Here is a 21,190-nt window from a genome sequence, read left to right on the forward strand (position 1 = left end):
GTAGGTGGAAGGAGGGAACCTGCAAGTGGAGGATCTGCCCTTCATAGGGTTGCAGGCAGGTCAACCACTTACGGTGAAGGGAAGCAGGGCATTTCTTTGTCCATGCACGAGAAGAGCAGATTGATGGGGGGAGACTTTGAAGGAACTTTCTGATTGCTCCTCTTTCATCCGTGAAACAGGAATCAGTGTTTTTAGCTATCTTATGCTATGCCTATGCGCAAAGTATAAATTCTTTTAATTCCATTCCAATAAAACTAGTAAAAGTACATATGTGCAGACACTTGTCTACGCATTCACTCCATTTTTCACAATAACTTCTCACTCAGTTCATTCCTTCCTCTTTGTTATAATTATAGACTCAACCTCAATATAGTACACGCCAAATAAGGAAAAGTCTGAAGAATATACCAAAAGTGATGATCTAGTATATTTTTTGTCAACTATTTTCCAAAAGACTTTGAGAAAGAGTGTAGAGAGAGAGGCAGGCACGCATGTGCGTGTACGCACACACACACAAGCACATGACTGAGTGAACAGCTCTGGTGGCCTCCATCAGTCTCTTTGGTTCTCCTCTAAGTTCAGCTGTAGCAGCAGTTAGGATTCTTGAAGAATTCAGACTTGTCTGACACCCTGAGCATCTTATGTCGAGTCCTCCCACCCCCAGGCCTGTTGAGAAGCCTTGACAAAAGCCAGAAATCCTAGGAGCCTCAGTCAATGTGGGACTAGAACCAGTGAGTAAGGGAGTGGTAAGTCTTCTCTGGATAAGGATATGTTTCACTGCATAAAGCCTCTAACCTTGTCCTTCTGGGGGCAATTCAGGAAGTACACTGCACACTTCTTATGATGATATGGTCACGTTGAGCCCCACTGCCCACCACAGTGATGTTATTGCTGTCCCCTCATATTCATAGCCACTGTCTTCCCACCTTCTTTACCAGCATGCCTTCTCCTAATTGACAAGTTGAGCTCAAATACTTAACTCAGGCTCTATTTCTGTTATTACCTAAAGAAAAACAGAATACTTTTTTTGGAAGATTTATTTATTTATTTGAAAGGCAGAGTTACAGAGAGGCAGAGGCAGAGAAAGAGATAGAGAGAAGAGAGATGGAGAAGTCTTCCATCCGCCGGTTCACTCCCTAAATGGCTGCAACAGCCAGAGCTGAGCCAATCCAAAGCCAGGAGCAAGGAGCTTCTTCCAGGTCCTCCCACTTGGATGCAAGGGCCCAAGGACTTGGGGCATCTTCTACTGCTTTCTTAGGCCATAGCAGGGAGCTGGATCAGAAGTGGAGCATCCAGGATTAGAACCAGTGCCCATATAGGATGCCAGCCCTGCAGGTGGCAGGTGCTGTCAAATAAAACACAATCAATCTGAGATTATATAGCACCCTATTTAGAAACTAAACTGTGTTCTGAAACTCCTCAATAGCCAACGCTCAAAGAATAAGTGATGGATAAATCGCTGCCACTGTCTTATGGAAAGAAGCATGCTTATTCTTTTGGAGAAACTTATTTATCTCAGAAAAACATTACACAAAGAAAAGTCAAAACCTGCCTAAGATATAATAGTGCCTTAAAATGGAACATTGTGGTATGGTAGCTGTATTCTTCACATTTCCTCATCAGAAAAGTCTAGACCTTAATAATATTTATGGACCACTCAGGCATTTTGGTAAGTGACCAAGTGCACATAATGCATCTGAAGTTGATCATCTGCATACTCTAGGTCATTCCAAATTTAAAATATCATGCATTAATATGGTATTGCTGTCTAGAATCTTAAAAGCCTTTAGAAAATGTGGAATACAAAAACCTAAATCTGATTAAATTTTGTCTCTTGTTATACAGATCAATAATATTCTGGTTTGCATTTTGGTTTAGCTGGCAAGATCTTCTCCACCAGGACAAAGGTGCACACTGCAGATCTCTAAAGACAGAAAAAATCAAAGCATGTTGCACCTAAAACAACATCATCCTTCAGGTACCTGAAGATGCTTGCTAGGATAAGAACGCCCAGTCCAGTTGAAAGATACTGTCTTTGTCCCATTGTTTGTAGCCAGCATTATGTAACTATAATGAACACAATAACATGTGATATTTCTCTGTATTTGTCCATTCTATAGGTAGCAGTTTTGTGAAAGATTATAAGCTAAAATTTCTAACAATGTAGTGTTCCCAATTTGTGGAATGAGTGTCTTTTCTGAGAAGTCCGAGACCTATTCCAGATACTTTTTCAGGAACTTATGGGCATGTTACACCTTGTACCAGATAGGGTTAAACCAGAGAATCAAATGCAGTAGATATAGGCCAGATGCCAAAAAGACAAACATTGTATGTTTCTTCTCTTGTGGGAAAGCTAAAAATCTTAATTTGAACATAGAATAGTGGTTAGTAGAGGCTAGGAGAGTGAAGGAGGAATAGAGGAAGGTCGAGTAACAGGTACCAAACCAGAGCTGGAGAGAATGAGTCCAAAGTGTTACACTATACTGTAGGGTGACTATAGACCACAATTCCTTTTGCATTTTTGCTGAACAAATAGAAGAAACAAGTTACAAGGCTCCAATCGTAGAGTAGTGAAAGAAGCAGTGGGGGCATGGACTTGTTCAGTACACATTACATGCACATACAGAAGTATCACACTATAGCCTACAAATACCTACAATTACCATTAATGAAAACAGATTAAGTTTTTAAAATATGATAAATAAAAAATTTAAAAAAATTATTATGAGGCTAAGAATAAAATCCCTAAGTTGAGCTATTGGGCAAGGGCTGGCTGGGACTTTTGGACCATGTGTCCACAGATGGACTTTCTTCTTTTCCAGGGAAGCCTCTCCTCTACACTTAAAGGCTTTGTGACTGACTGTAGCCATTTCACTAAGATTATTTGGAACAATGTCCTTTACTCAACTTATTCTCATTTAATCACATCTACAAAACATTTTCTTAACAACATATTTACAAGTGTTTGAGTAACTAGCGAGTGTATGCCATTCTGACATGTAAAACTGACCATCAGATGGCTAGAAAAGAATTCTAAACTCTTGCAGTCTTTAGTAACACAGAAGCAGTCTAGCAGAGTTTGAATAGAAGCAAGCAAGAGAAAAAAATCGTGAAAACTCTTCCTCTTGGCAGTATGTTTTTTTTTTTTTGATGAGTACTTTGTAGTTAATAGAGTCAGTTCTTCAAGTACTGCACTAATATGTCTTAAGTAGACAAATGTCTTCAGTTAAAATATCTCAGGGTCCTCAGGGAGTTATGGCTGAACTGGACATTTTGTCCAGAGAATGCCCTCTGACTTCAATCTGACTTCCCAGGAGGTCTTTGGTAAATCTGAAGACTCCCTGTCAGGGAAAGTCTACCAGCATCTATTATCATGGTCTCAGCAACATTCAGATTGACAGATCTGCAGAGCATATACTAGAAGTACCTCTCCTCCACATGGTACCCATACCAACCACACTGGGACATCCGTACCAAAGACTGGTAGCTTAGGGTGTGACACCAGCCCATGCAATGTTCTGGTAGGGGAGCAGCAACAATTTCAAAAGCAATGTTTTTCTGTGTTGAATCCTCATGCTTGAGATTTGTTAAAATAAATAAATAACTTTATATGAATTCTGAAAATAATTTGCTCAATGTGGAAAGAAATAATACATATTTTTAAAGAACATCAGAATAGCTGGACTGTTAAATTATTACTGTTTAGTGGGATGCTAGATTGTGCAGGTTCTTGGATGCCATTGCCTTGTTTTATTGGTCATGGTAACTAAATCTAGGGAGCATGCATCTGTTGAGTAAAATGTAAGTTAGATAGAAGCACAGAGCTGACACTGTGCAGCTTGTCTTGAAACTCCCTTGTAAGCATGGAAAACTTAAAATGAAAAAAAAATGTAATTGCTCTAAGTGAAATGAACCAAGAATACAGCCTATTATCTCCTCATATATTCATATTTTGCCTTTAACTGGCCTTTGCGTGTTATAAAAACCTAGTTGGTGATAATGAAAAATAGTCAAGTATCACAGTTTGCTTTTCCTCTGTGACATTTTCTTGCGGTGAGGATTATGCCTTTCAAAATTCCCAAATTTGGAGCTGGTACTGTGGTGTAGTGGGTGATGTTGCCACTTGCAGTGCTGGCATCCCATATGGGTGCCAGGTCAAGTTCCGGCTGCTCTACTTCCCATCCAGCTCTCTGCTATGGCCTGGGAAAGCAGTAAAAGATGCCCCAAGTCCTTGGGCCCCTGTACCTGGTGGGAAGACCCGGAGGAAGCTCCTGGCTCCTTCTTCAGATCGGGTCAGCTCCAGCTGTTGCAACCAACTGGGGAGTGAACCATCGGATGGAAGACCTCTCTCGCTCTGCCTCTCCTCTCTCTGTGTAACTCTGACTTTCAATTAAATCAATCTTTAAAAAGGAAAACACTCCAATTCTCTCCATATAAAAAAAAAAATCCAAAATTTAATTCCTGGCCTTTACCATTGCTTTGATTTTATTACAAATGTTGCAAGAATGAAAAACTGCAGCCCACAAGATATAAAAGGATAGGCACTGCCAATCACATTGGCTTATTTTCAATCAACATCCACAACTGAGTTCTGTGTGGGGTCTTAAATAATTCCAGCAGTGAAGCTATGAAAATAATGGACATTCTAAATAACAAGTTGGAGTTAATACTTAGTTTCAGATATGTCATTCTTTTGGATAGGAATTATGGGAAACTAACTATGCATTCCTATGACTAAGTTGTTAACACATTTTTGCAAACTTAATGGTTAGAATTCTCTTAAGAACATACTTTATTTTGGAATACGTTTGAAGAGAGAAATGAAGCATAGGCAAGTTATCAAGTGAATAATTCCATCTTGGATCAATAAATTTAAAGCCATATATGGATATCTATTTGTTAATTGTATTTAAAAATAATTTCCAAAGATGATTTTTCAAAAAATGTCATGAGCTATAGCACACATATACTCAAATTTCCTTGCAAAGGTATAATACACCAATGTATTATTATATATGATTGTTTTATGAAGTGATCTCATGGTACAGTGAAATTGTTTGTTAGAGGTTTAAAATCACCAAAATGTTATTACTTTTTTAGGGAGTGAGAAAAGATGAATATTGGATCAAAAGTATTCGTGTTAATCCATATCCAGTTCTTCTCCCCTTTAAGACACACGGCTGGGTTTCATTTTGACAAGTTCTAGGCAACAGGTTGAGAGTGCAAGTGGCATATATAACTTCCTGACTGAGACGATATAAACCCTGGGAGCAATTTCACTCTCTGTTCTTCTCCTGCAAGCAAGAAGACCACACATTCCAGAGGATGTAGCTGAACAGTTGCAAAATATACATCATCCTGGATATCTGAGTGACCAATACCAACCCCAGATTGTTTGACTTCTTTAATAGAAGGGTTATTTGGGGTTTATTCTTGAATACAAAGGAGACAGCATTGTGAGAGGAGGTTCGAATAACTGGCTCTCAGTGGGAGCTGAACAGAGGTTTTCACCAGGTTGGGGAGCGTTGGCCACACCCTCTTGGTCTCTGGCTCATCTACCCCAGCAAAGGACACTTCAGCTTGCACTTGGCTTGGTGTTCTGTGCAGGCATTATTGCTTTTTTTTTTTTCACACTACAGCTTACACTGGTAGTGCTGCTCCCTGTTGCCATCCTGCAAGGTCATATGAGTTGTACTGGGCTATTCTGGGTACACATGCAGGTTGGGAAAGTCTTTAAATTGCAATTGGGTCTGTATGCTACTTTCTCCTGATTGTTTGGAGCTGAAGATGGATGCATGGTCATGTCAGGTGATACATACATAATAGTATGGGTACTTAGTCATGTTAAGAGATGGATACATGTCAGATCTGGAGGGGCTTAAATTATTGAGTCTGTCTTTTACCACTTAGGGGAACCAAGCCTCCTCTAGCTTATTCTCAACTTGTTGGGTGAACAAAAAATAACTTTTTTGTGTGTTTAAGTATAAAGTCATTATGATTGCCTGTTAGCACAGTATAGTGATGGACCCATGCCACACTAGTGCTGTATTTGTATATTTCTTTACCAGATAATTTAAGGAATGCAGAATGCCATTTGCTCTCACAGAGGGAACTCTTTAATGTAGTAGTTTCATTCTGCCCACCTCTATTTTCACTTTTACTACCAGTCATTAATTATCAAGTGCAACACTGGTAGATAAGAAAAGCACTAGGGTCAGTATTCAGAGGGTTTTGTTATTATCGTTAGGTGAGAAAATCAGCCTTAAAGGACCCTTTAGAAAGGGCCCTTAAAGGACTAAGCCTTGTTTTGAAAGGCTGATGAAGAAAGAATAATATTTGAGTCCTGGAGTATTGGCTTTCCAAATTTAATTTTAAATTTAGTGCTTAAGCAATATCTAAGAGAAGATTATGTCAAATACTAATGGCAAATCCTGAAAGATTTACATCACTGCACTGAGTGAAGAGCTCTCATAATATGGAGAAATACCTTGTGATGAGAGATAGCATTTAGGAAAAGTCCAGATTATATCCCAGTCTTGTTCCCAGCAGAGATTTCTGTGTGGAAGGAAACAGACACTCTGCAAACAAGATGTGTCACCAGGAAGAAATGTTTTGTGGAAGGAAGAGACCAAAAAGCAAATAAAGAAGTAGGAGTTGAAAGGAGCAATGTGCAAATGCATCTTGGTCATAATAGGACACTGTCCATTCTGACTTTAATTCTCTTATTCTTGCTTTCTTTACCCCAGCCTTCTACGCCATCTGGTAATGATTCTTAAGAAGTATTTATTCATTTAATTCACTGAAAATGTCAATGAAGAGCCATCTAGACAAAGTAGTAATCAGAGTCACTGAATCTTTTTTTGGGACATTTTGTTCCCCAGTTTCTATGTCACAGATTTAAAATACTCAAACTTGAAAAACACTGTACCTAATAAAATGTATGAATATTTTCCACTATTTTTCTCACTGGTCCATGCTAACCTTCCCTCTCATTTGACATTAGATGAGATTGTCTTAAATTATGTGCAATATTTTGTAAAAATATATTGCAAGTATCAGCTATATAATATTCTAACCAGAAGAAGCTTTATGTATTAAAATTGTATCATTAAAAATATTCATAAAATGATCAGAAAAAGTATTGCTTCAATTACTGTAAGACATTGTTTGAGCCAAAGTTAAACTTTTATTGCCTTACATGGTGCTGTTTTTATTTTATAAGATGTGATCTTCACACATTAAAACTGTTGGCTGCATAAATGGGGCAACTTGAGCAAAACCAAATCATGAAGTTAAAATAGTCATAATCTTGTAGTCAGGGAGGGTGAGTGGAAAACTTCAGCAAAAATAATAAATGAAGTGACTATTTTATTACTTAACATAAAAACATAGGCTTTGTCAAGTAAGTAAAAATAAGTTCCTGGATATTATAGAAACATGAGAATCATTTTTGGGAAACTCATACTGAGCTATAACACCTTTGAGTTGTCTCAATATAACAAGAGACAGCATTCCAAACTGTCATGCTAGAAACAAAGTGAGACAGAAAAATGAAGTATTTTACAGTACTTGTATTTTCAGACTTTGTATCAAGGTCATCTTTTGGAAATTTGTAGTACCACGTATGAGAATTTTCTGCAGCATTCATAATCAAAATCTGTTGAGGTTTTGAAGGTTTTCTCCAGAAAGACATGATAACTACTAACGGAAACATATGTTTACCCTGATTTAAACATTACACAATGTGTGAATGTAACAAAAATCATATGTTACAACATAACTGTGCTTATTTTTTAGATTATTTATTTATTTGAAAGGCAGAGTGATAGAGAGAGGGGAAGAGCCAGAGGAAGAGAGAGATCTGCCATCTGCTTATTCACTACCCAAATGGCCTCAACAGTCAGGTCTAGGCAGGGCCAAAGCCAGGAGCAAGTAACTCCAACTGGTCTCCCATATGAGTATCAGGGGCTTGAGTACCTGGGTTATCTCCTGCTACCTTACTAGGCCCAATTAGCAGGAAGCTTGACTGGAAGCTGAGGAGCTGAGACACAAACCAACACTCTGATATGGCTTAATCCACGTGCCACAAAGCTGGCCCCAATGTGCAAAATATGTATGAGTAGGTGAAAAATGAAAACAATAACAAAAACAATGGAACAAAAACAAAAGGCCTTTGAAAGAAACTAATTTATTTCCAAGTCCCTGAAATTCACTGTAAAATCAAGGTATCAATACAGTTGAGAAATGATGAGACTGTTCCCTATCATTGGTTTGCTAGGGCTGCCATACCAAAATTTCACAGACTTAAGCAATGGAAGTTTATTTTATTGCCATTCTGAGGGCTAGAAGGCTAAGATCAAGGATTAGCAGGTTAGGTTTCTCCTGGGCCTCTCTCATTCATTTGCAGATGGCTGCCTTCTTACCATGTCCTCACATGGTCTTTGCCTACTATTTCTTCCTCTGTTTTTTTTTTTTTTTTTTTTAATTTATTTTACAGGTAGAGTTACAGACAGCGAGAGAGAGAGAGAGAGAGAGAGAGAGAGAGAGAGAGAGAGAGAAAGGTCCTCCCTCTGTTGGTTCACTCTCCAAACAGCCGCAACGGCCGGAGCTACGATCCGAAGCCAGGAGCCAGGAGTTTCCTCCTGGTCTCCCAAGTGAGTGCAGGGGCCCAAGGACTTGGGCCATCCTCCACTGCTATCCCAGGCCCAGCAGAGAGCTGGACTGGAAGAGGAGTAACCGGGAGCAACCGGGACTAGAACTCGGCGCCCATATGGGATACTTTTCCTCTGTTTTTTTTTTTTTTTTTTTGACAGGCAGAGTGGACAGTGAGAGAGAGAGAGAGAGAGAGAGAAACAGAGAGAAAGGTCTTCCTTTTTTTCCGTTGGTTCACCCCTCAATGGTCGCTGCGGCCGGCGCACCACACCAATCCGAAGCCAGGAGCCAGGTGCTTCTCTTGGTCTCCCATGCGGGTGCAGGGCCCAAGGACTTGGGCCATCCTCCACTGCACTCCCGGGCCATAGCAGAGAGCTGGCCTGGAAGAGGGGCAACCGGGATAGAATCTGGCACTCCGACCGGGACTAGAACCCGGTGTGCTGGCGCTGCAGGTAGAGGAGTAGCCTATTGAGCCGCGGCGCCGGCCCCCTATGTTTTTTTAAAAGGACACCTGTGTTTTTGGAAAAGGGTCCACCCATATAACCTCATTTTACCTTTAATTACCTCTTTAAAGTTCATCCCTTCAAATACAGCCACATTATAAGGTGCTAAAGGTTAGGACATCAATGATACAGGAATTTGGAGAGAATGGGCATACCTCATCTCATAACAACCATAGAGATGTTAAGAGCCAATTTTTCAGGGTACGAAGCCATAAACCTTGGAGAGAACATTTAAAGTGATCCTAAGAAATAACTGCTGAAAATTTTAGCATGCACCAGGGATCCATCTACTTGGGGTGTTAGCAAATAATTTGCCTCAAGTAGGAATTGCCTATAGGAATGCTTCCAATGACAACTTGACCAATTTTATAATAGCTATATGTGGTAGACTTAAAAATATGCTATTTGTATCCAAGCCTGTGCAGAGTACAATTGGTCAAGGCTCCAGCTGCCGCACTTGGAAATCCGTCAGTGCAATTACGCAGAAGGCATGTTTCCCTTGAGCTCCTTTCAGCTAATTACTAAGTCAAGCAGAAATATTAAGGATGCTCTTTGCTGGGAGACATGAGATTTCTCTTACAATTTACTTGAACTCAGAACATCACTTCAGCCTTGCTGAATAGTTGCAGGATTTATTATTTTGAAGACCCACAAACCTAACCTTCCTTGTTTCCTTCTCTCCTTTACAAGGGTCAGACTTGCCTTGTGCTTTAACAGCTCTTAACCCCCCTGACTCTCTATTTTCCATTCCAAGCATTTATATTTATAAATCTCTTATTTGCCCAATTCTGCTTTGGTGTCTACTTCTCTGAACACTAGTGGTACTAAGAGTGGTCCAAGAAACAATTGCTAAGATTCAGATTTGGGATTGGCTCATCCCAAAGAACATCATGGTGGTTGGAAGGTGGGGCATGGGTCGTTCTTGGAACACACTGACAGCTTCAGCCTTGGCAAAAGGTCTCAGTGGAAGAAAGGGATGCGACATGTTGAAATAATGAAATGAATGGAAACATGTGGGAGAGGGAAGAGGAATGGTTGCTTACTAAGAAGTTGAACTGGTGACACAAAGAGGGAAAAGGAGAGACTGGGAGTGTTTATGAAGAAAACAGTTTGATGGCTATGTTTGAGAACCTGCTCTGCTCATATTATCCATAACCCTATGCATGTAAGAGGAGACACAGCTGATGGGAGGCTGAGGATCAAATTGTTAAGAGTCACAGTGCTCCAGGGACATTCAGGTGCACAACCATGGTCATTCTATTGTATGAAAATAATGGCCATCATGAGAAAAGCTTGGGCTCACAATAAAATGAAATAGGAACATCTCTCTGGGTGCATTTTGGAAGCTGGCTCTGCAACTCCTCTGAGTCTGTTGGTTTGTGGAGGTGACACACCTTCTCCTAGTGTGGAAAAATTAGCACTTGATGGTTCTAGAATGTACTGAAGATGTGTCCCCAATCTGAGGCAACAGGTATCTGCTTTAGCAGTTGTCCTCCTATCATGTCATGACAGGCAAACAAATTAGGGTTAAATCTCAACATGACAAGGATGGGTGGTAGTGGTAGTGTGCATGCCAGATATGGGAAGAAAGAGACTACATCAAATGATTTACAAGAAATTAGTTAGTACGTACCAGAAAGAGTCAGGCAAATGTTCCTGTTATTGAATTCTAAGAGAATATTTGGTAATGCTGGATAAAGCAAGAATTCAATGACTTGGGGTCATTTTCTCAGGACACAAGGATTTAACACCCTGGAAAGGACTCCAGAGGACAATTTGCTGCTGGGATGACGCTTAGAAGTCTGTGCAAAATGATTGCCAAAATGCAGAAGTAGAATTGCCTTAGTTTCTTTGGCAGACAGCAGAGGAAGTAATAAAGGGGCTGAAGAAAATATGCATGTTGGAATGGATATATTATGAGAAGCCAAAATACCCCACACAGAATTGTCTTCATGGGAAAACCCAGAGGGACAGACACATCATTCACCAAGGCTATTTGAAGTGTGCTTTTAAGAGGGGCAGTGGTGGCTCTTCTATGTAGATTGTCCCTGATGTTAGGAGAGGCATTCATTGAGCTGGGCTGTCAATATCCATGGAGCTGCATTATAAAATAATGGGGGGCAGATATGGGCAACCAAAGTGCCAGAATTGATGAGCCAGCAATTACTGTAATAATCATTAAGTACGGATAAATTTGATCCAAAGAGAGTTGGTAGATGATTAATAGAGCACTAGTTTCTATGTAAAAAACAAATAGACAATTCCTCTGAGTGCTACCTAATACTGACAACCCTCCAAAAAGGGGGCAAAATGGAAGAGCATGATGCTGAGAACAGTAATCCCAATAAAACATAAATAGCCCTTGTGCACGGCAGGACTTGAACAAGTTAATAAATCTGAAACACATTGATGGACAAGTATCTCTGTCCCTGTGAGAAAGTACTCATCAGAACAAATGGATAGCTGGTCAGTTCCATGAATAGTTTTAGATCATGTGCTTAGTATATAACATTGCTACTGATCATTTGGACATTTAGATGCAATACTACCTGACAGGCCTTGACAAGTCAAAATCATATCAGTTACTACAGTCTCCCATTCATATGACCATCACTGCTTGTTGTTGGGTGGTGAACGGTAAAGGGTGATGTATACAGATAACTGGCAAGTATTGGTTTACTTTTTCTATGGTGGATGCTTTCTAGTAGCCATGAACATGTAAGACAGAAACCTCCATGCTTCAGCTCCACATTCACGTGTATCTGAGCCTGCCTCTGCTCCAGATTTCCTGTGCCTGGCCACTTATACCTTTCTATTCTAGATTCCTGTTCAGGTGGAAAGGACTTTGGCTGTGGCCCAACAATCTATACAGGTACATATTTCATTTCAGACCACTCCAACTCAAGATAAACAACTCTATATATGATTTGTGGCTCCTCCCATTGTTTTTTTTTTTTCTTTCCCTCTTGACTCTCTTCCATAGCCTTACCTGAATGGGATATAATTTAGCCACTTTCCAATTATGACTTGTGCCCATGTACCAGGCCAGCCTATTTATAAACCAAGTTTAGGTTTGCAGTTAAAAATATTTCATGGTCAAATAAGTGTTATAAATGTTTGCTTGTTCTCCCAGTTCCTCCAAGAAGCAGAGATAGTATTAAATGTGCAAGAGTGATAGTACACAGGAAACCTCTAGGCAAAAGAAAATGAGAGCCAGAGAACCACCAGACGGTGGTGCAAATTTGACTTCTATTGAAGGGAAGGCAAGGGAAGTTTAGGTACAAGAGTCTCAGACTTCTGTGCAGTCTAAAGAAGCTTTGATAAGGCTCTTGAGGAGTCCTTATCAAAAAGCTATAACCATCCATCAAAGAGCCCTGTGCTGCCCCAAAACAGAAACGTCATCATATCCATGCTGTACTTTGCCATGGGCCAGATGTGTCTTGTACTTTCTCTCTCTGTGTGTGTCTCTCTAACTCTGCCTTTCAAATAAATCTTTAAAAAAATCAATGTCAACTTACAACCAGTAAAGTCATATTTGACTTTTACATGTTGATATTTTTGCTTAACTATGAAATTTATATTCATATATAAATGAATTCCCTTCCTTCCTTCCTTCCTTCCTTCCTTCCTTCCTTCCTTCCTTCCTTCCTTCCTTCCTTCCTTCTTTCCTTCCTTCCCTCTCCCTCCCCTCCCCTCCCCTCTCCTCTCCTCTCCTCTCCTCTTCTCTCCTCTCCCTCCCACTTTCTCTCTTTCTTTGCATTGGTATAGGCAGTTGTCAGGTACAGAGGTGAGTATGGCTAACTATATATTTTTGGAGATAGGAAGGGGAGAAGGAAGAAGATGGCTATATATCAGACAGCCTTCTGACTCTCTTTGAACCCACAGAAATTGAATGGGGCAATTGAGATGGATACATTTCTTGCATGCAATATTAAAGGCATGGAATATTTCTTGCCAGAAGGAAGAAGTACAAAGACTGATTATGGCTAAATCAAAGACCAGGAGTAACTCTAGGAGTCTAAGTACAGAAGAAAGCAGAGAAAAATGGAGGTAAGTGTCTTCAGAAGTTGAAGAGTTGCAAGAAAAACATAGGGGAATGGACATCTGAGGAGGCTTCAAAATGTTCACAGAAAATGCTTATTATCTTTTTCCTTATTTGTTTATTTAAGAGTCAGACACACACATAGATAAATAGATAGATAGATAGATAGATAGATAGATAGATAGATAGAGCGAGCCTCCCCTTCCATTGGTTCACTCCTCAAATGCCCACAATGGCAGGGCTGGGCCAAGGTTGAAACCATCCAGGTCTCCCATGTGAGTGGCAGGATCCCAGTTACTTGAGTCATCACTGCAGCTTCTCCAGGGTCTGCATTAGCAGGAAGATGGAGTCAGGAGCTGGAGCCAGGTCTCAATCCCAGGTACTCTAATACGGCATACAGGAATTTTCATTAGTGTCTTAACCATTAGGATAAATACCAACCTGCATATTACCTGTTTAATTCCATTTCCCTGGACTTTTTGCAGCTCCCTTGTACCATCTGGGATCCTACTAATTCAGCTTTCACATAGAATTCCTGCCATCTCATCTTCCTCGGACATAGAATATATTTTTTTAATGGCTGTTAAAGGTATTAGCCAACACAGAGATTGGAGATAAAGGATACATAAGCCAGTAACAATCAATATTGACATGTTCATGTGTGTGGATGAAAAAACAGGAGTATTGATTTGCACAGAAATGTGCAAGATTCATATCTTAGTTCTGCTTTCTTATCAGCATACACTGTGGACTTTGTTTCTTAAACTTTCTCACGTTATGCTTCTGTTTTGTGAAACTGTAGTAGTGATATCTATCTCAAAGTGTTAATGTAGTAATTAGGTAAAATAAGCAAAAGTAGATTTCAATAAATTTCAACTTTCCTTATCTCAAAATATTGAAAAGCTTAAGTACTAATCTGATGGTTTTTAGAACTACTATCTGGAATGCCTGTGGACACCAATCTAGATAGAAGGCTGGAAGCCAAGGAATGTCTCTTGGGGTTGTGTTTCTACGGCAAGCATGCCATTCGTTTTTACAGAGATGTTATGTTTATTTAGGGGTCTTTGACTGGTTGCATGTGTATAGGTAACAGGGAGTGCTAAAGCTTCCCCATGGCATGCTATTGCTGCTGAAGTTTGTTGCTTGGTGAAATAGTCCATATCTCACTATTTTTATAGATCCTAGCTGGAAGTAAATGATCGCTCCAGTCAAAGGTCACAGTGTAAAAAGTGTGAGTTTCATTGTTCAGTTGCTGAGAACTCAAGCCAGTGACACCTATTAAATCATCCCATTGACAAAGATTCCAAGGGAGACACAGAAGGTCAGAAATGCTGCTTGTTAAATCCTTGTGGTCATGGTTTTCTGAGTCTCACTGGTGCTCATAAGCTTCAATGACTACAGTAGATAGTCCTGAATTTTATCAACAACCTTTGCTGGGAGGCACTTAGAGTAGCTGAGCAAGTGACTGTGGGATTCTGTTTTTATGAGAATTCCTTGGGTGGTTGTAAATAAACTCATAAAGTAAGCTGTTCTCCACTGAAAGCAAATCAAGAACTCTAAAGGAGATAGTCAAAGTTTGACTTTAGTCTTCTAAAACCCATGTATAGAGCTTTATTGAGTCAGAGTTTTAAAGAGTCCCAAAGTATCAGAGAACAATCTAAAGATTCTGTGGAGGTGGGGAGGTACAGCTGCAAAAATAATATAAAAGCTGAACAGTGTCACTTATCTATAAGGTTAACTTTTAATAAAGATTGGGTATTGTTAAAGAAAAGGAAGTACACACATACACACACTTATGAACTTCAAGACCTTTATGGGAGGGTACCACAGGGCAATTGCACAGGAATTGGAAGTTTTATACCTTACATTGGATTGCCAGCAGCAACAACAACAGAATATTCAACATTTTAAAGGCTTTCTACTTTTTTTGTACCTGAGGGTAAATTGACCAACTCTGCAGATTTTATAGATTAACTAAGTGGTTTGACCTTTCTCCTTTGCCCAATTTTCTTTTCCTTACCATTTTTGGTATGAAAAGTTCTCTTTTATGGTGACTTGATTTTTTGAGTTTATCCAAGTAGGATTTCAGAAATCCTCAAAATGAACATGGAGACTGTCATTTATCACCATATCTGCTCAACTGTTTGGGCTTAGGTAACAAATAGGTAGATGTCCACTTTCTCCCCCACTACTGCATGAATGTACCCTAAAACTTAATGAATTATCCCAGAGAAAGGATAATGGTCAGCTGTATTCAATAAACCCCAAGGAAACACGCAAAATAAAATTAATTTTAATGAATTTTAACTTTTATAAATATAAATATAAACTTAATTATACTTTTAAGAGGATGAGAAAACATGAAAAATAAAGACTCATGGTTACATGACTCATTCAGCGTGAAAATCATTGCTTAACATACAGATTTCATGCTTTTAAAATATGAGATACACACTTCTTTTAAATGCTTATGTAAAACATGAATTGTGAAAAAACTATGGATTTCAATTTTTTTTTGCAACAAAATAAGCCTATCTCAGTTCCATTTTCCATGGGCTCTTCAAAATGTCCGTGTGTGACTGTGTGTGTGTGTGTATATATGATTCGTTTGTTTAAAGCCTACAATGAGGCTTCATTATCTGTGCAAAATAATTAAACTGGGTTTTGAGAGGATTTCTGCTAAGCATCATTCTACCTGTCCAGCCATTTGTTTGTAGTTTATCCGGACGAACTGGTCCAGCCCGGGAAAAGAACAGCTGGGCTTCTGCAAAAGAATACACGCAGCCTGCCTATACCTTTCTCTCCTTTGCCTCCTCTTCCTGGAATGCTCTTTCCTCATCATCTCCAATTTGAGAACTTCTGTGACCTTCATGGTTCACAAATGGAATTATGATTATCCCCAAAGCTATTGTATATCCCTCCTTCAAATTCAACAATCTAGATTTTGCATAATTTGCTATTCAGATAATGTGAGTCTGAGGTTCTGGGACATAGAGCTTCCTTGGGGCACAGCACCTTGAGAATACAATATTCTAGTGTTACAACATCTGGGTTTTAAAAATCAGAGATTTATCTTCCTGAGGGTAATGCATCCTGGTGGTACAATACTGCAGCTCTGCTTTGGTCATAAGATTGGAATAAGACTTCTCATGGGTCTGAAAACATGGAGCTGAGAAAAATATTCTAGACGACAATGAAAAACCAAATAAATAATTTGGGATTGTAAATATTAAAGAAATATGCAAAGGGAGATAAACTTAACAAGACAGTGGGTCAGCAAATGGGAAATCCAAAAAATAGATTAGAACCAGGGTTTGGAAGAACCCTACACTCTAAAGAGGTTTTTACTTTAAGTGAACCATGCAAACTTTTTGATTCTTAGGAGAGATGCAGCTGTAGATGCTTCATTTGGAACTTCGGGGTCTTTGAGAGATAGATGGAAGTCTTTACATATAGGGATAAAATCCTTATAGAATAATTTTAATTTTTTATGTTCATTATTTATTTGTTTGAAAGTCTTGTCTGTCTTACTAGGCTACATGCTCATAGACAGCAGGAATGTTTTCCACTTCGGATAGATAAGGAATCTATCAATCCTTATAGATTTAAGAGATTATGGTAGGCATATACAAAATATTTGTGAACAACTGACCAAGAAAGTGAATGAATGAAAGAATGAATGAAAGGATTCACCCTAAATAGAGATATCCTTTTCAGTTTCCAATGGGAACTTAGTCTGTGGTAGAATGATAAGATATGACTTAATATTGTAAGACTAAGTCTTAAATAAAGTATCCTAATTCTATCAATGAGAGGTAATAGGACAAAAATGGAATAGAGACATGTCATCTTCTGATTTGGTGATAAACAGACCTGCAAACTTCACAGGACTGCACATTTGGAAAATGGAATGGCTTTGTAACTTTTATTGTAGAGTTATTTCATGTCCTTGGTTAAATTTATCCCAATGTATTTAAATTTTTTTGTAGTTATTGTGAATGGGAGTGATCTTACAAGTTCTTCCTCAGCTATGACATTGTGTACACAAGTGCTATTGATTTTTGTGTGCTGATTTTATATTCTGCAACTTTGCCAGACTTTTTAATGAGTTCTACTAATCTCTTAGTGGGTCTTTTGGATCCCCTATGTATAGGAATGTATCATCTACAAACAGAGATAAATTGACTTCCTCCTCCCACATTTGTATGCCTTTGATGATTCCTTTTTCTTGCCTATGACACTGACTAAAACTTCCAGAACTATATTGAACAGTACTGATGAAGGTGGGCATCCTTATCTGGTTCTGTATATAAGTGGAAATACTTTCAGTTTTTCCCTTTCAGTATGATATTGATTGTGGGTTTATCATATATTGCCTTGATTGTGTCGAGTATGTTCCTTCTATTTTGATTACCATTCTGATTTCTTCTATGACACACTGTTCATTAATGAGCATGTTGGTCAGTCCCCATATATTTGCGTTTTTTCTAGAGCTTCTTATGTTGTTCATTTCCAGCTTCATTCCATTGTGGACAGAAAAGATATATGGTAAAACTTCAATTTTCTTCCATTTGTTGCAAAAATTAAGAAAATAAATCAAAGAAGACACAAAAATGAAAGAATCTTCAATGTTCATGGATTGAAAATTAATGTCATAAAAATGTCCATACCACCCAAAGAAATTTACAGATTCAATGTGATTCCAATCAGATTCAATGTGATTCCAATCAAAATACCAAGAACATTCTCCTTAGATCTGGAAAAAAGGACCTTAAAATTGGTAGGGAAATATACAAGAGACCCTGAATAGCTAAAACAATGTTAAACAATAAAAACAAAGCTAGAGGTATCACAAAGCATATTACATGACAGTTACAATCATAACAGTTTAGTACCAGCAGAAAAATAGACTTGTGGACCAGTGGAACACATTAGAGATACTAGAAATTAATCTACATAAATACAACCAGCTAATCTTTGACAAAGGTATAAAACCATTCCCTGCAGAAAGGATAGTCTCATCAACAAATGTTGTTGGTAAAATTGAATCTCCACATGCAAACATATGAAACAAGACCCCTATCTTACACCCTACACAAAAATCAACTCACAATGGATAAAGGATCTAAATCTAAGATCTAAAACCACCAAATTACTAGAGAATATTGGGAAAGCTCTGCAAGACACTGACCTAGGCAAATATTTCTTGGTTGGCTAAGACCCCAGAAGAACAGGCAATAAAAGAAAAACAGACAATAAGTTTCTTCACTGCAAAGGAAACATTCAACAAAGTTAATAGGCAGCTAACAGGGCCGGCGCCACGGCTCACTAGGCTAATCCTCCGCCTGGGGTGCCAGCACCTGGCTCCTGGCTTTGGATTGCCGCAGCACGCTGGCTGCAAGGCGCAGGCCGTAGCGGCCACCTGGGGGGTGAACCAATGGAAAAAGGAAGATCTTTCTCTGTCTCTCTCTAACTCTGCCTGTAAAAAAAAAAAAAAAAAAAAAAAAGAGGCAACTAATAGAATGAGAGAAAATATTGTTAAACTATGCATCTGATAAAGGATTAATGAATATTTAAGGAGATCAAATAACTCAACAACAACAAAACAAACAAGTTAAGAAATGGACTAAGGACATAAACAGGCATTTTTTCAAAAGATGAAATACAAACGGCCAATAGACACATGGAAATATGCTCAGGTTCACTAGCCATCAGGGAAATGCAAATAAAAATCACAATGAGGTTTCACCTCTCCCCAGTTAAAATGGCTGAAAAGTGAGAAGCTGGAGGTGGGAGCATTGAGTGGAGTGGGGTCTGTGGCCGAGGCCTGAGCCGCTGCGGACCATGAGATCTGGAGAGGTTTCTGCTTCTTTTGGAGCCTTAGCTATCAGCTGACTTGTGGGCTAGAAGTGAAGCAGAAATCTAGAAAGATGAGCTCCAACATGACCATGAGTGAGTCAATACTGAACTGGCATGATTCCCCTCAAAATGGCCTTAAGACTTTTTTCTCTCGGGAAAATTACAAAGATCTTTCAACGTCTTCAAGTGTGAAAGAACTATGTATTGTGTCTAGCAGAGAGAGCAGAGGAGTCATGTGGACTTGCTGGTTAAATATGCAAATATTCCTCCAAATTCCAAAGCAGATGGAATAAATAAAAGTGACTACTTGCAGTACCTGGATATGAAAACACATGTGAGTGAAGAAGTTACTGAATTCCTAAAGTTTTTGCAGAATTCTGCAAAGAAATGTGCACAGGATTATAACATGGTTTCTGATTATGCCCATCGCTTTACTGGACAAATTTTAAGAGCTTGTATTGACCAAGTGAAAAAGTATTCGGTTTTATACACTCCATGAAGTCACCAGCTTAACAGGGTTCTTCCCATTCAGTATAGAAAGAGGGTTGAAGTTAGAAAATCTCTTCTTTTGTTAGGCAGTGTAAAATATGTGAAAACAGTATTTCCCTCAATGCCTGCAAAGCTGCAACTCTCCAAAAATGATCCTACAGTTGAAACATGAGAACAAACAGCTGAAGCTATGCATTATGATCCTAGTAAAGATCCAAATGCAGAGAAACTTGTTGCAAGATACCAACCTCAGATAGCTTTAACGAGTCGATCATTGATTACTTTATTAAATAATCATGGACCAGACTACAAGGAACAGTGGGACATTCCAGTGTGTATTCAAGTAATACCTGTTGCAGGGTCAAAATCAGTTAAAATAATTCATATCATTTCACCACTTCCCCAAAAGAAAATGACAATGAGAGAGAAATCAAATGTTTTATGAAGCCCCATTAAAATGCATAATGTCTGCAGCATTAACGGACAAATTTGAAGAGTATATATCTGAAATAGGCATGTCCTATGAGTGCCGAAAAATTGAGACTCTTGAAAATTTCGATCTGGGTTTTGAGGATGATGTTACAGCACTTGAAACTTTTGGAGTAACCACCAGCGAATCATCAAAATCACCAAGTCCAGCAAATACTTCCACAGTACTCAGACAGGTTAGATACTCCCACAGCCCCCAAAGCAGCAACCAAACCTGTGGCACCAGTTGCACCAGACATTGCAGGTAATTCCAGAAGTTTATCTCAGATTCTAATGGAACAACTGCAGAAGGAGAAACAACTAGCCCCCAGTGTGGATGGCAGCCCAGAGGAGTGCAAAAGTAAAGATGACCAGGGATCTGCAGCTGGTGGTGACGACTTAAGACATTCTGAGAAGTTTTTGCTACAAGATGGTGACTTGAAGATATCTGATGCCTCACAGCTAGAACGTTGTAAGGAAACAGAAAGCTCTAATAAAAGTGATATATGTGCTGGAAGTGACAGACTAAATGTTCTAGAGAATACAGGTAATTTAAAGGAAAAGCCAGAAGCAGCTAAAATTGAAAATGAAAACCTTTGCAGTAGCAATACAGATGAGGACTGTTCAATAATTGATACGGAGTGTGAGAATAACAATACTGTAAAGACAGCTGCTGTGGATTCTAATTTAAGTACTAGACCAGCTACCCCAAGTTCTTCCTCAGGACTAGCTGTTGTAGCAAACCAGACCAGTACTACCTGTCGTCCTAAAGAGTCCTGAAAAAAAAACTATCAAAAGACTATATAAAAAATGTGATCAGTTGGAGAGATGTCAAAAAGGCAAGATGAGCTCTTTAAGCCTATTTCAGAAAAAAAGGAATGGCTGTCACCCAAATGTCAATAGCAAATGCTGGCAAGGATATGGAGAAATAGGTACCCAAATATACTGTTGCTATGAATGTGAACAAGTACAACCATTATGGAAGACAGTATAGAGGTTCTCCAGAAACCTGAAAATTGATATACCGCATGACCCAGTCATCTGACTCTTGGGAATTTATGCAAAGGAAATGAAATAATCGTACGAAAGAGTTATTTGTACCCCCATGTTTATTGTAGCTCAATTCACAGTAGCTAATTATAGAATCAACTCAGATGTCCATTAACTTATAACTGGA

At 38.9% G+C, this 21,190-nt stretch overlaps 1 pseudogene; it reads left to right on the forward strand.

Moving 5' to 3' along the window:
- The first annotated feature begins 19,127 nt into the window (after positions 1–19,127).
- On the forward strand, positions 19,128–20,916 carry LOC133774267 (little elongation complex subunit 2-like; annotated as a pseudogene).
- The last annotated feature ends 274 nt before the right edge of the window (positions 20,917–21,190 follow it).

Source organism: Lepus europaeus, chromosome 15, assembly GCF_033115175.1.
Source record: "Lepus europaeus isolate LE1 chromosome 15, mLepTim1.pri, whole genome shotgun sequence".
Lineage (NCBI taxonomy): Eukaryota > Metazoa > Chordata > Mammalia > Lagomorpha > Leporidae > Lepus > Lepus europaeus.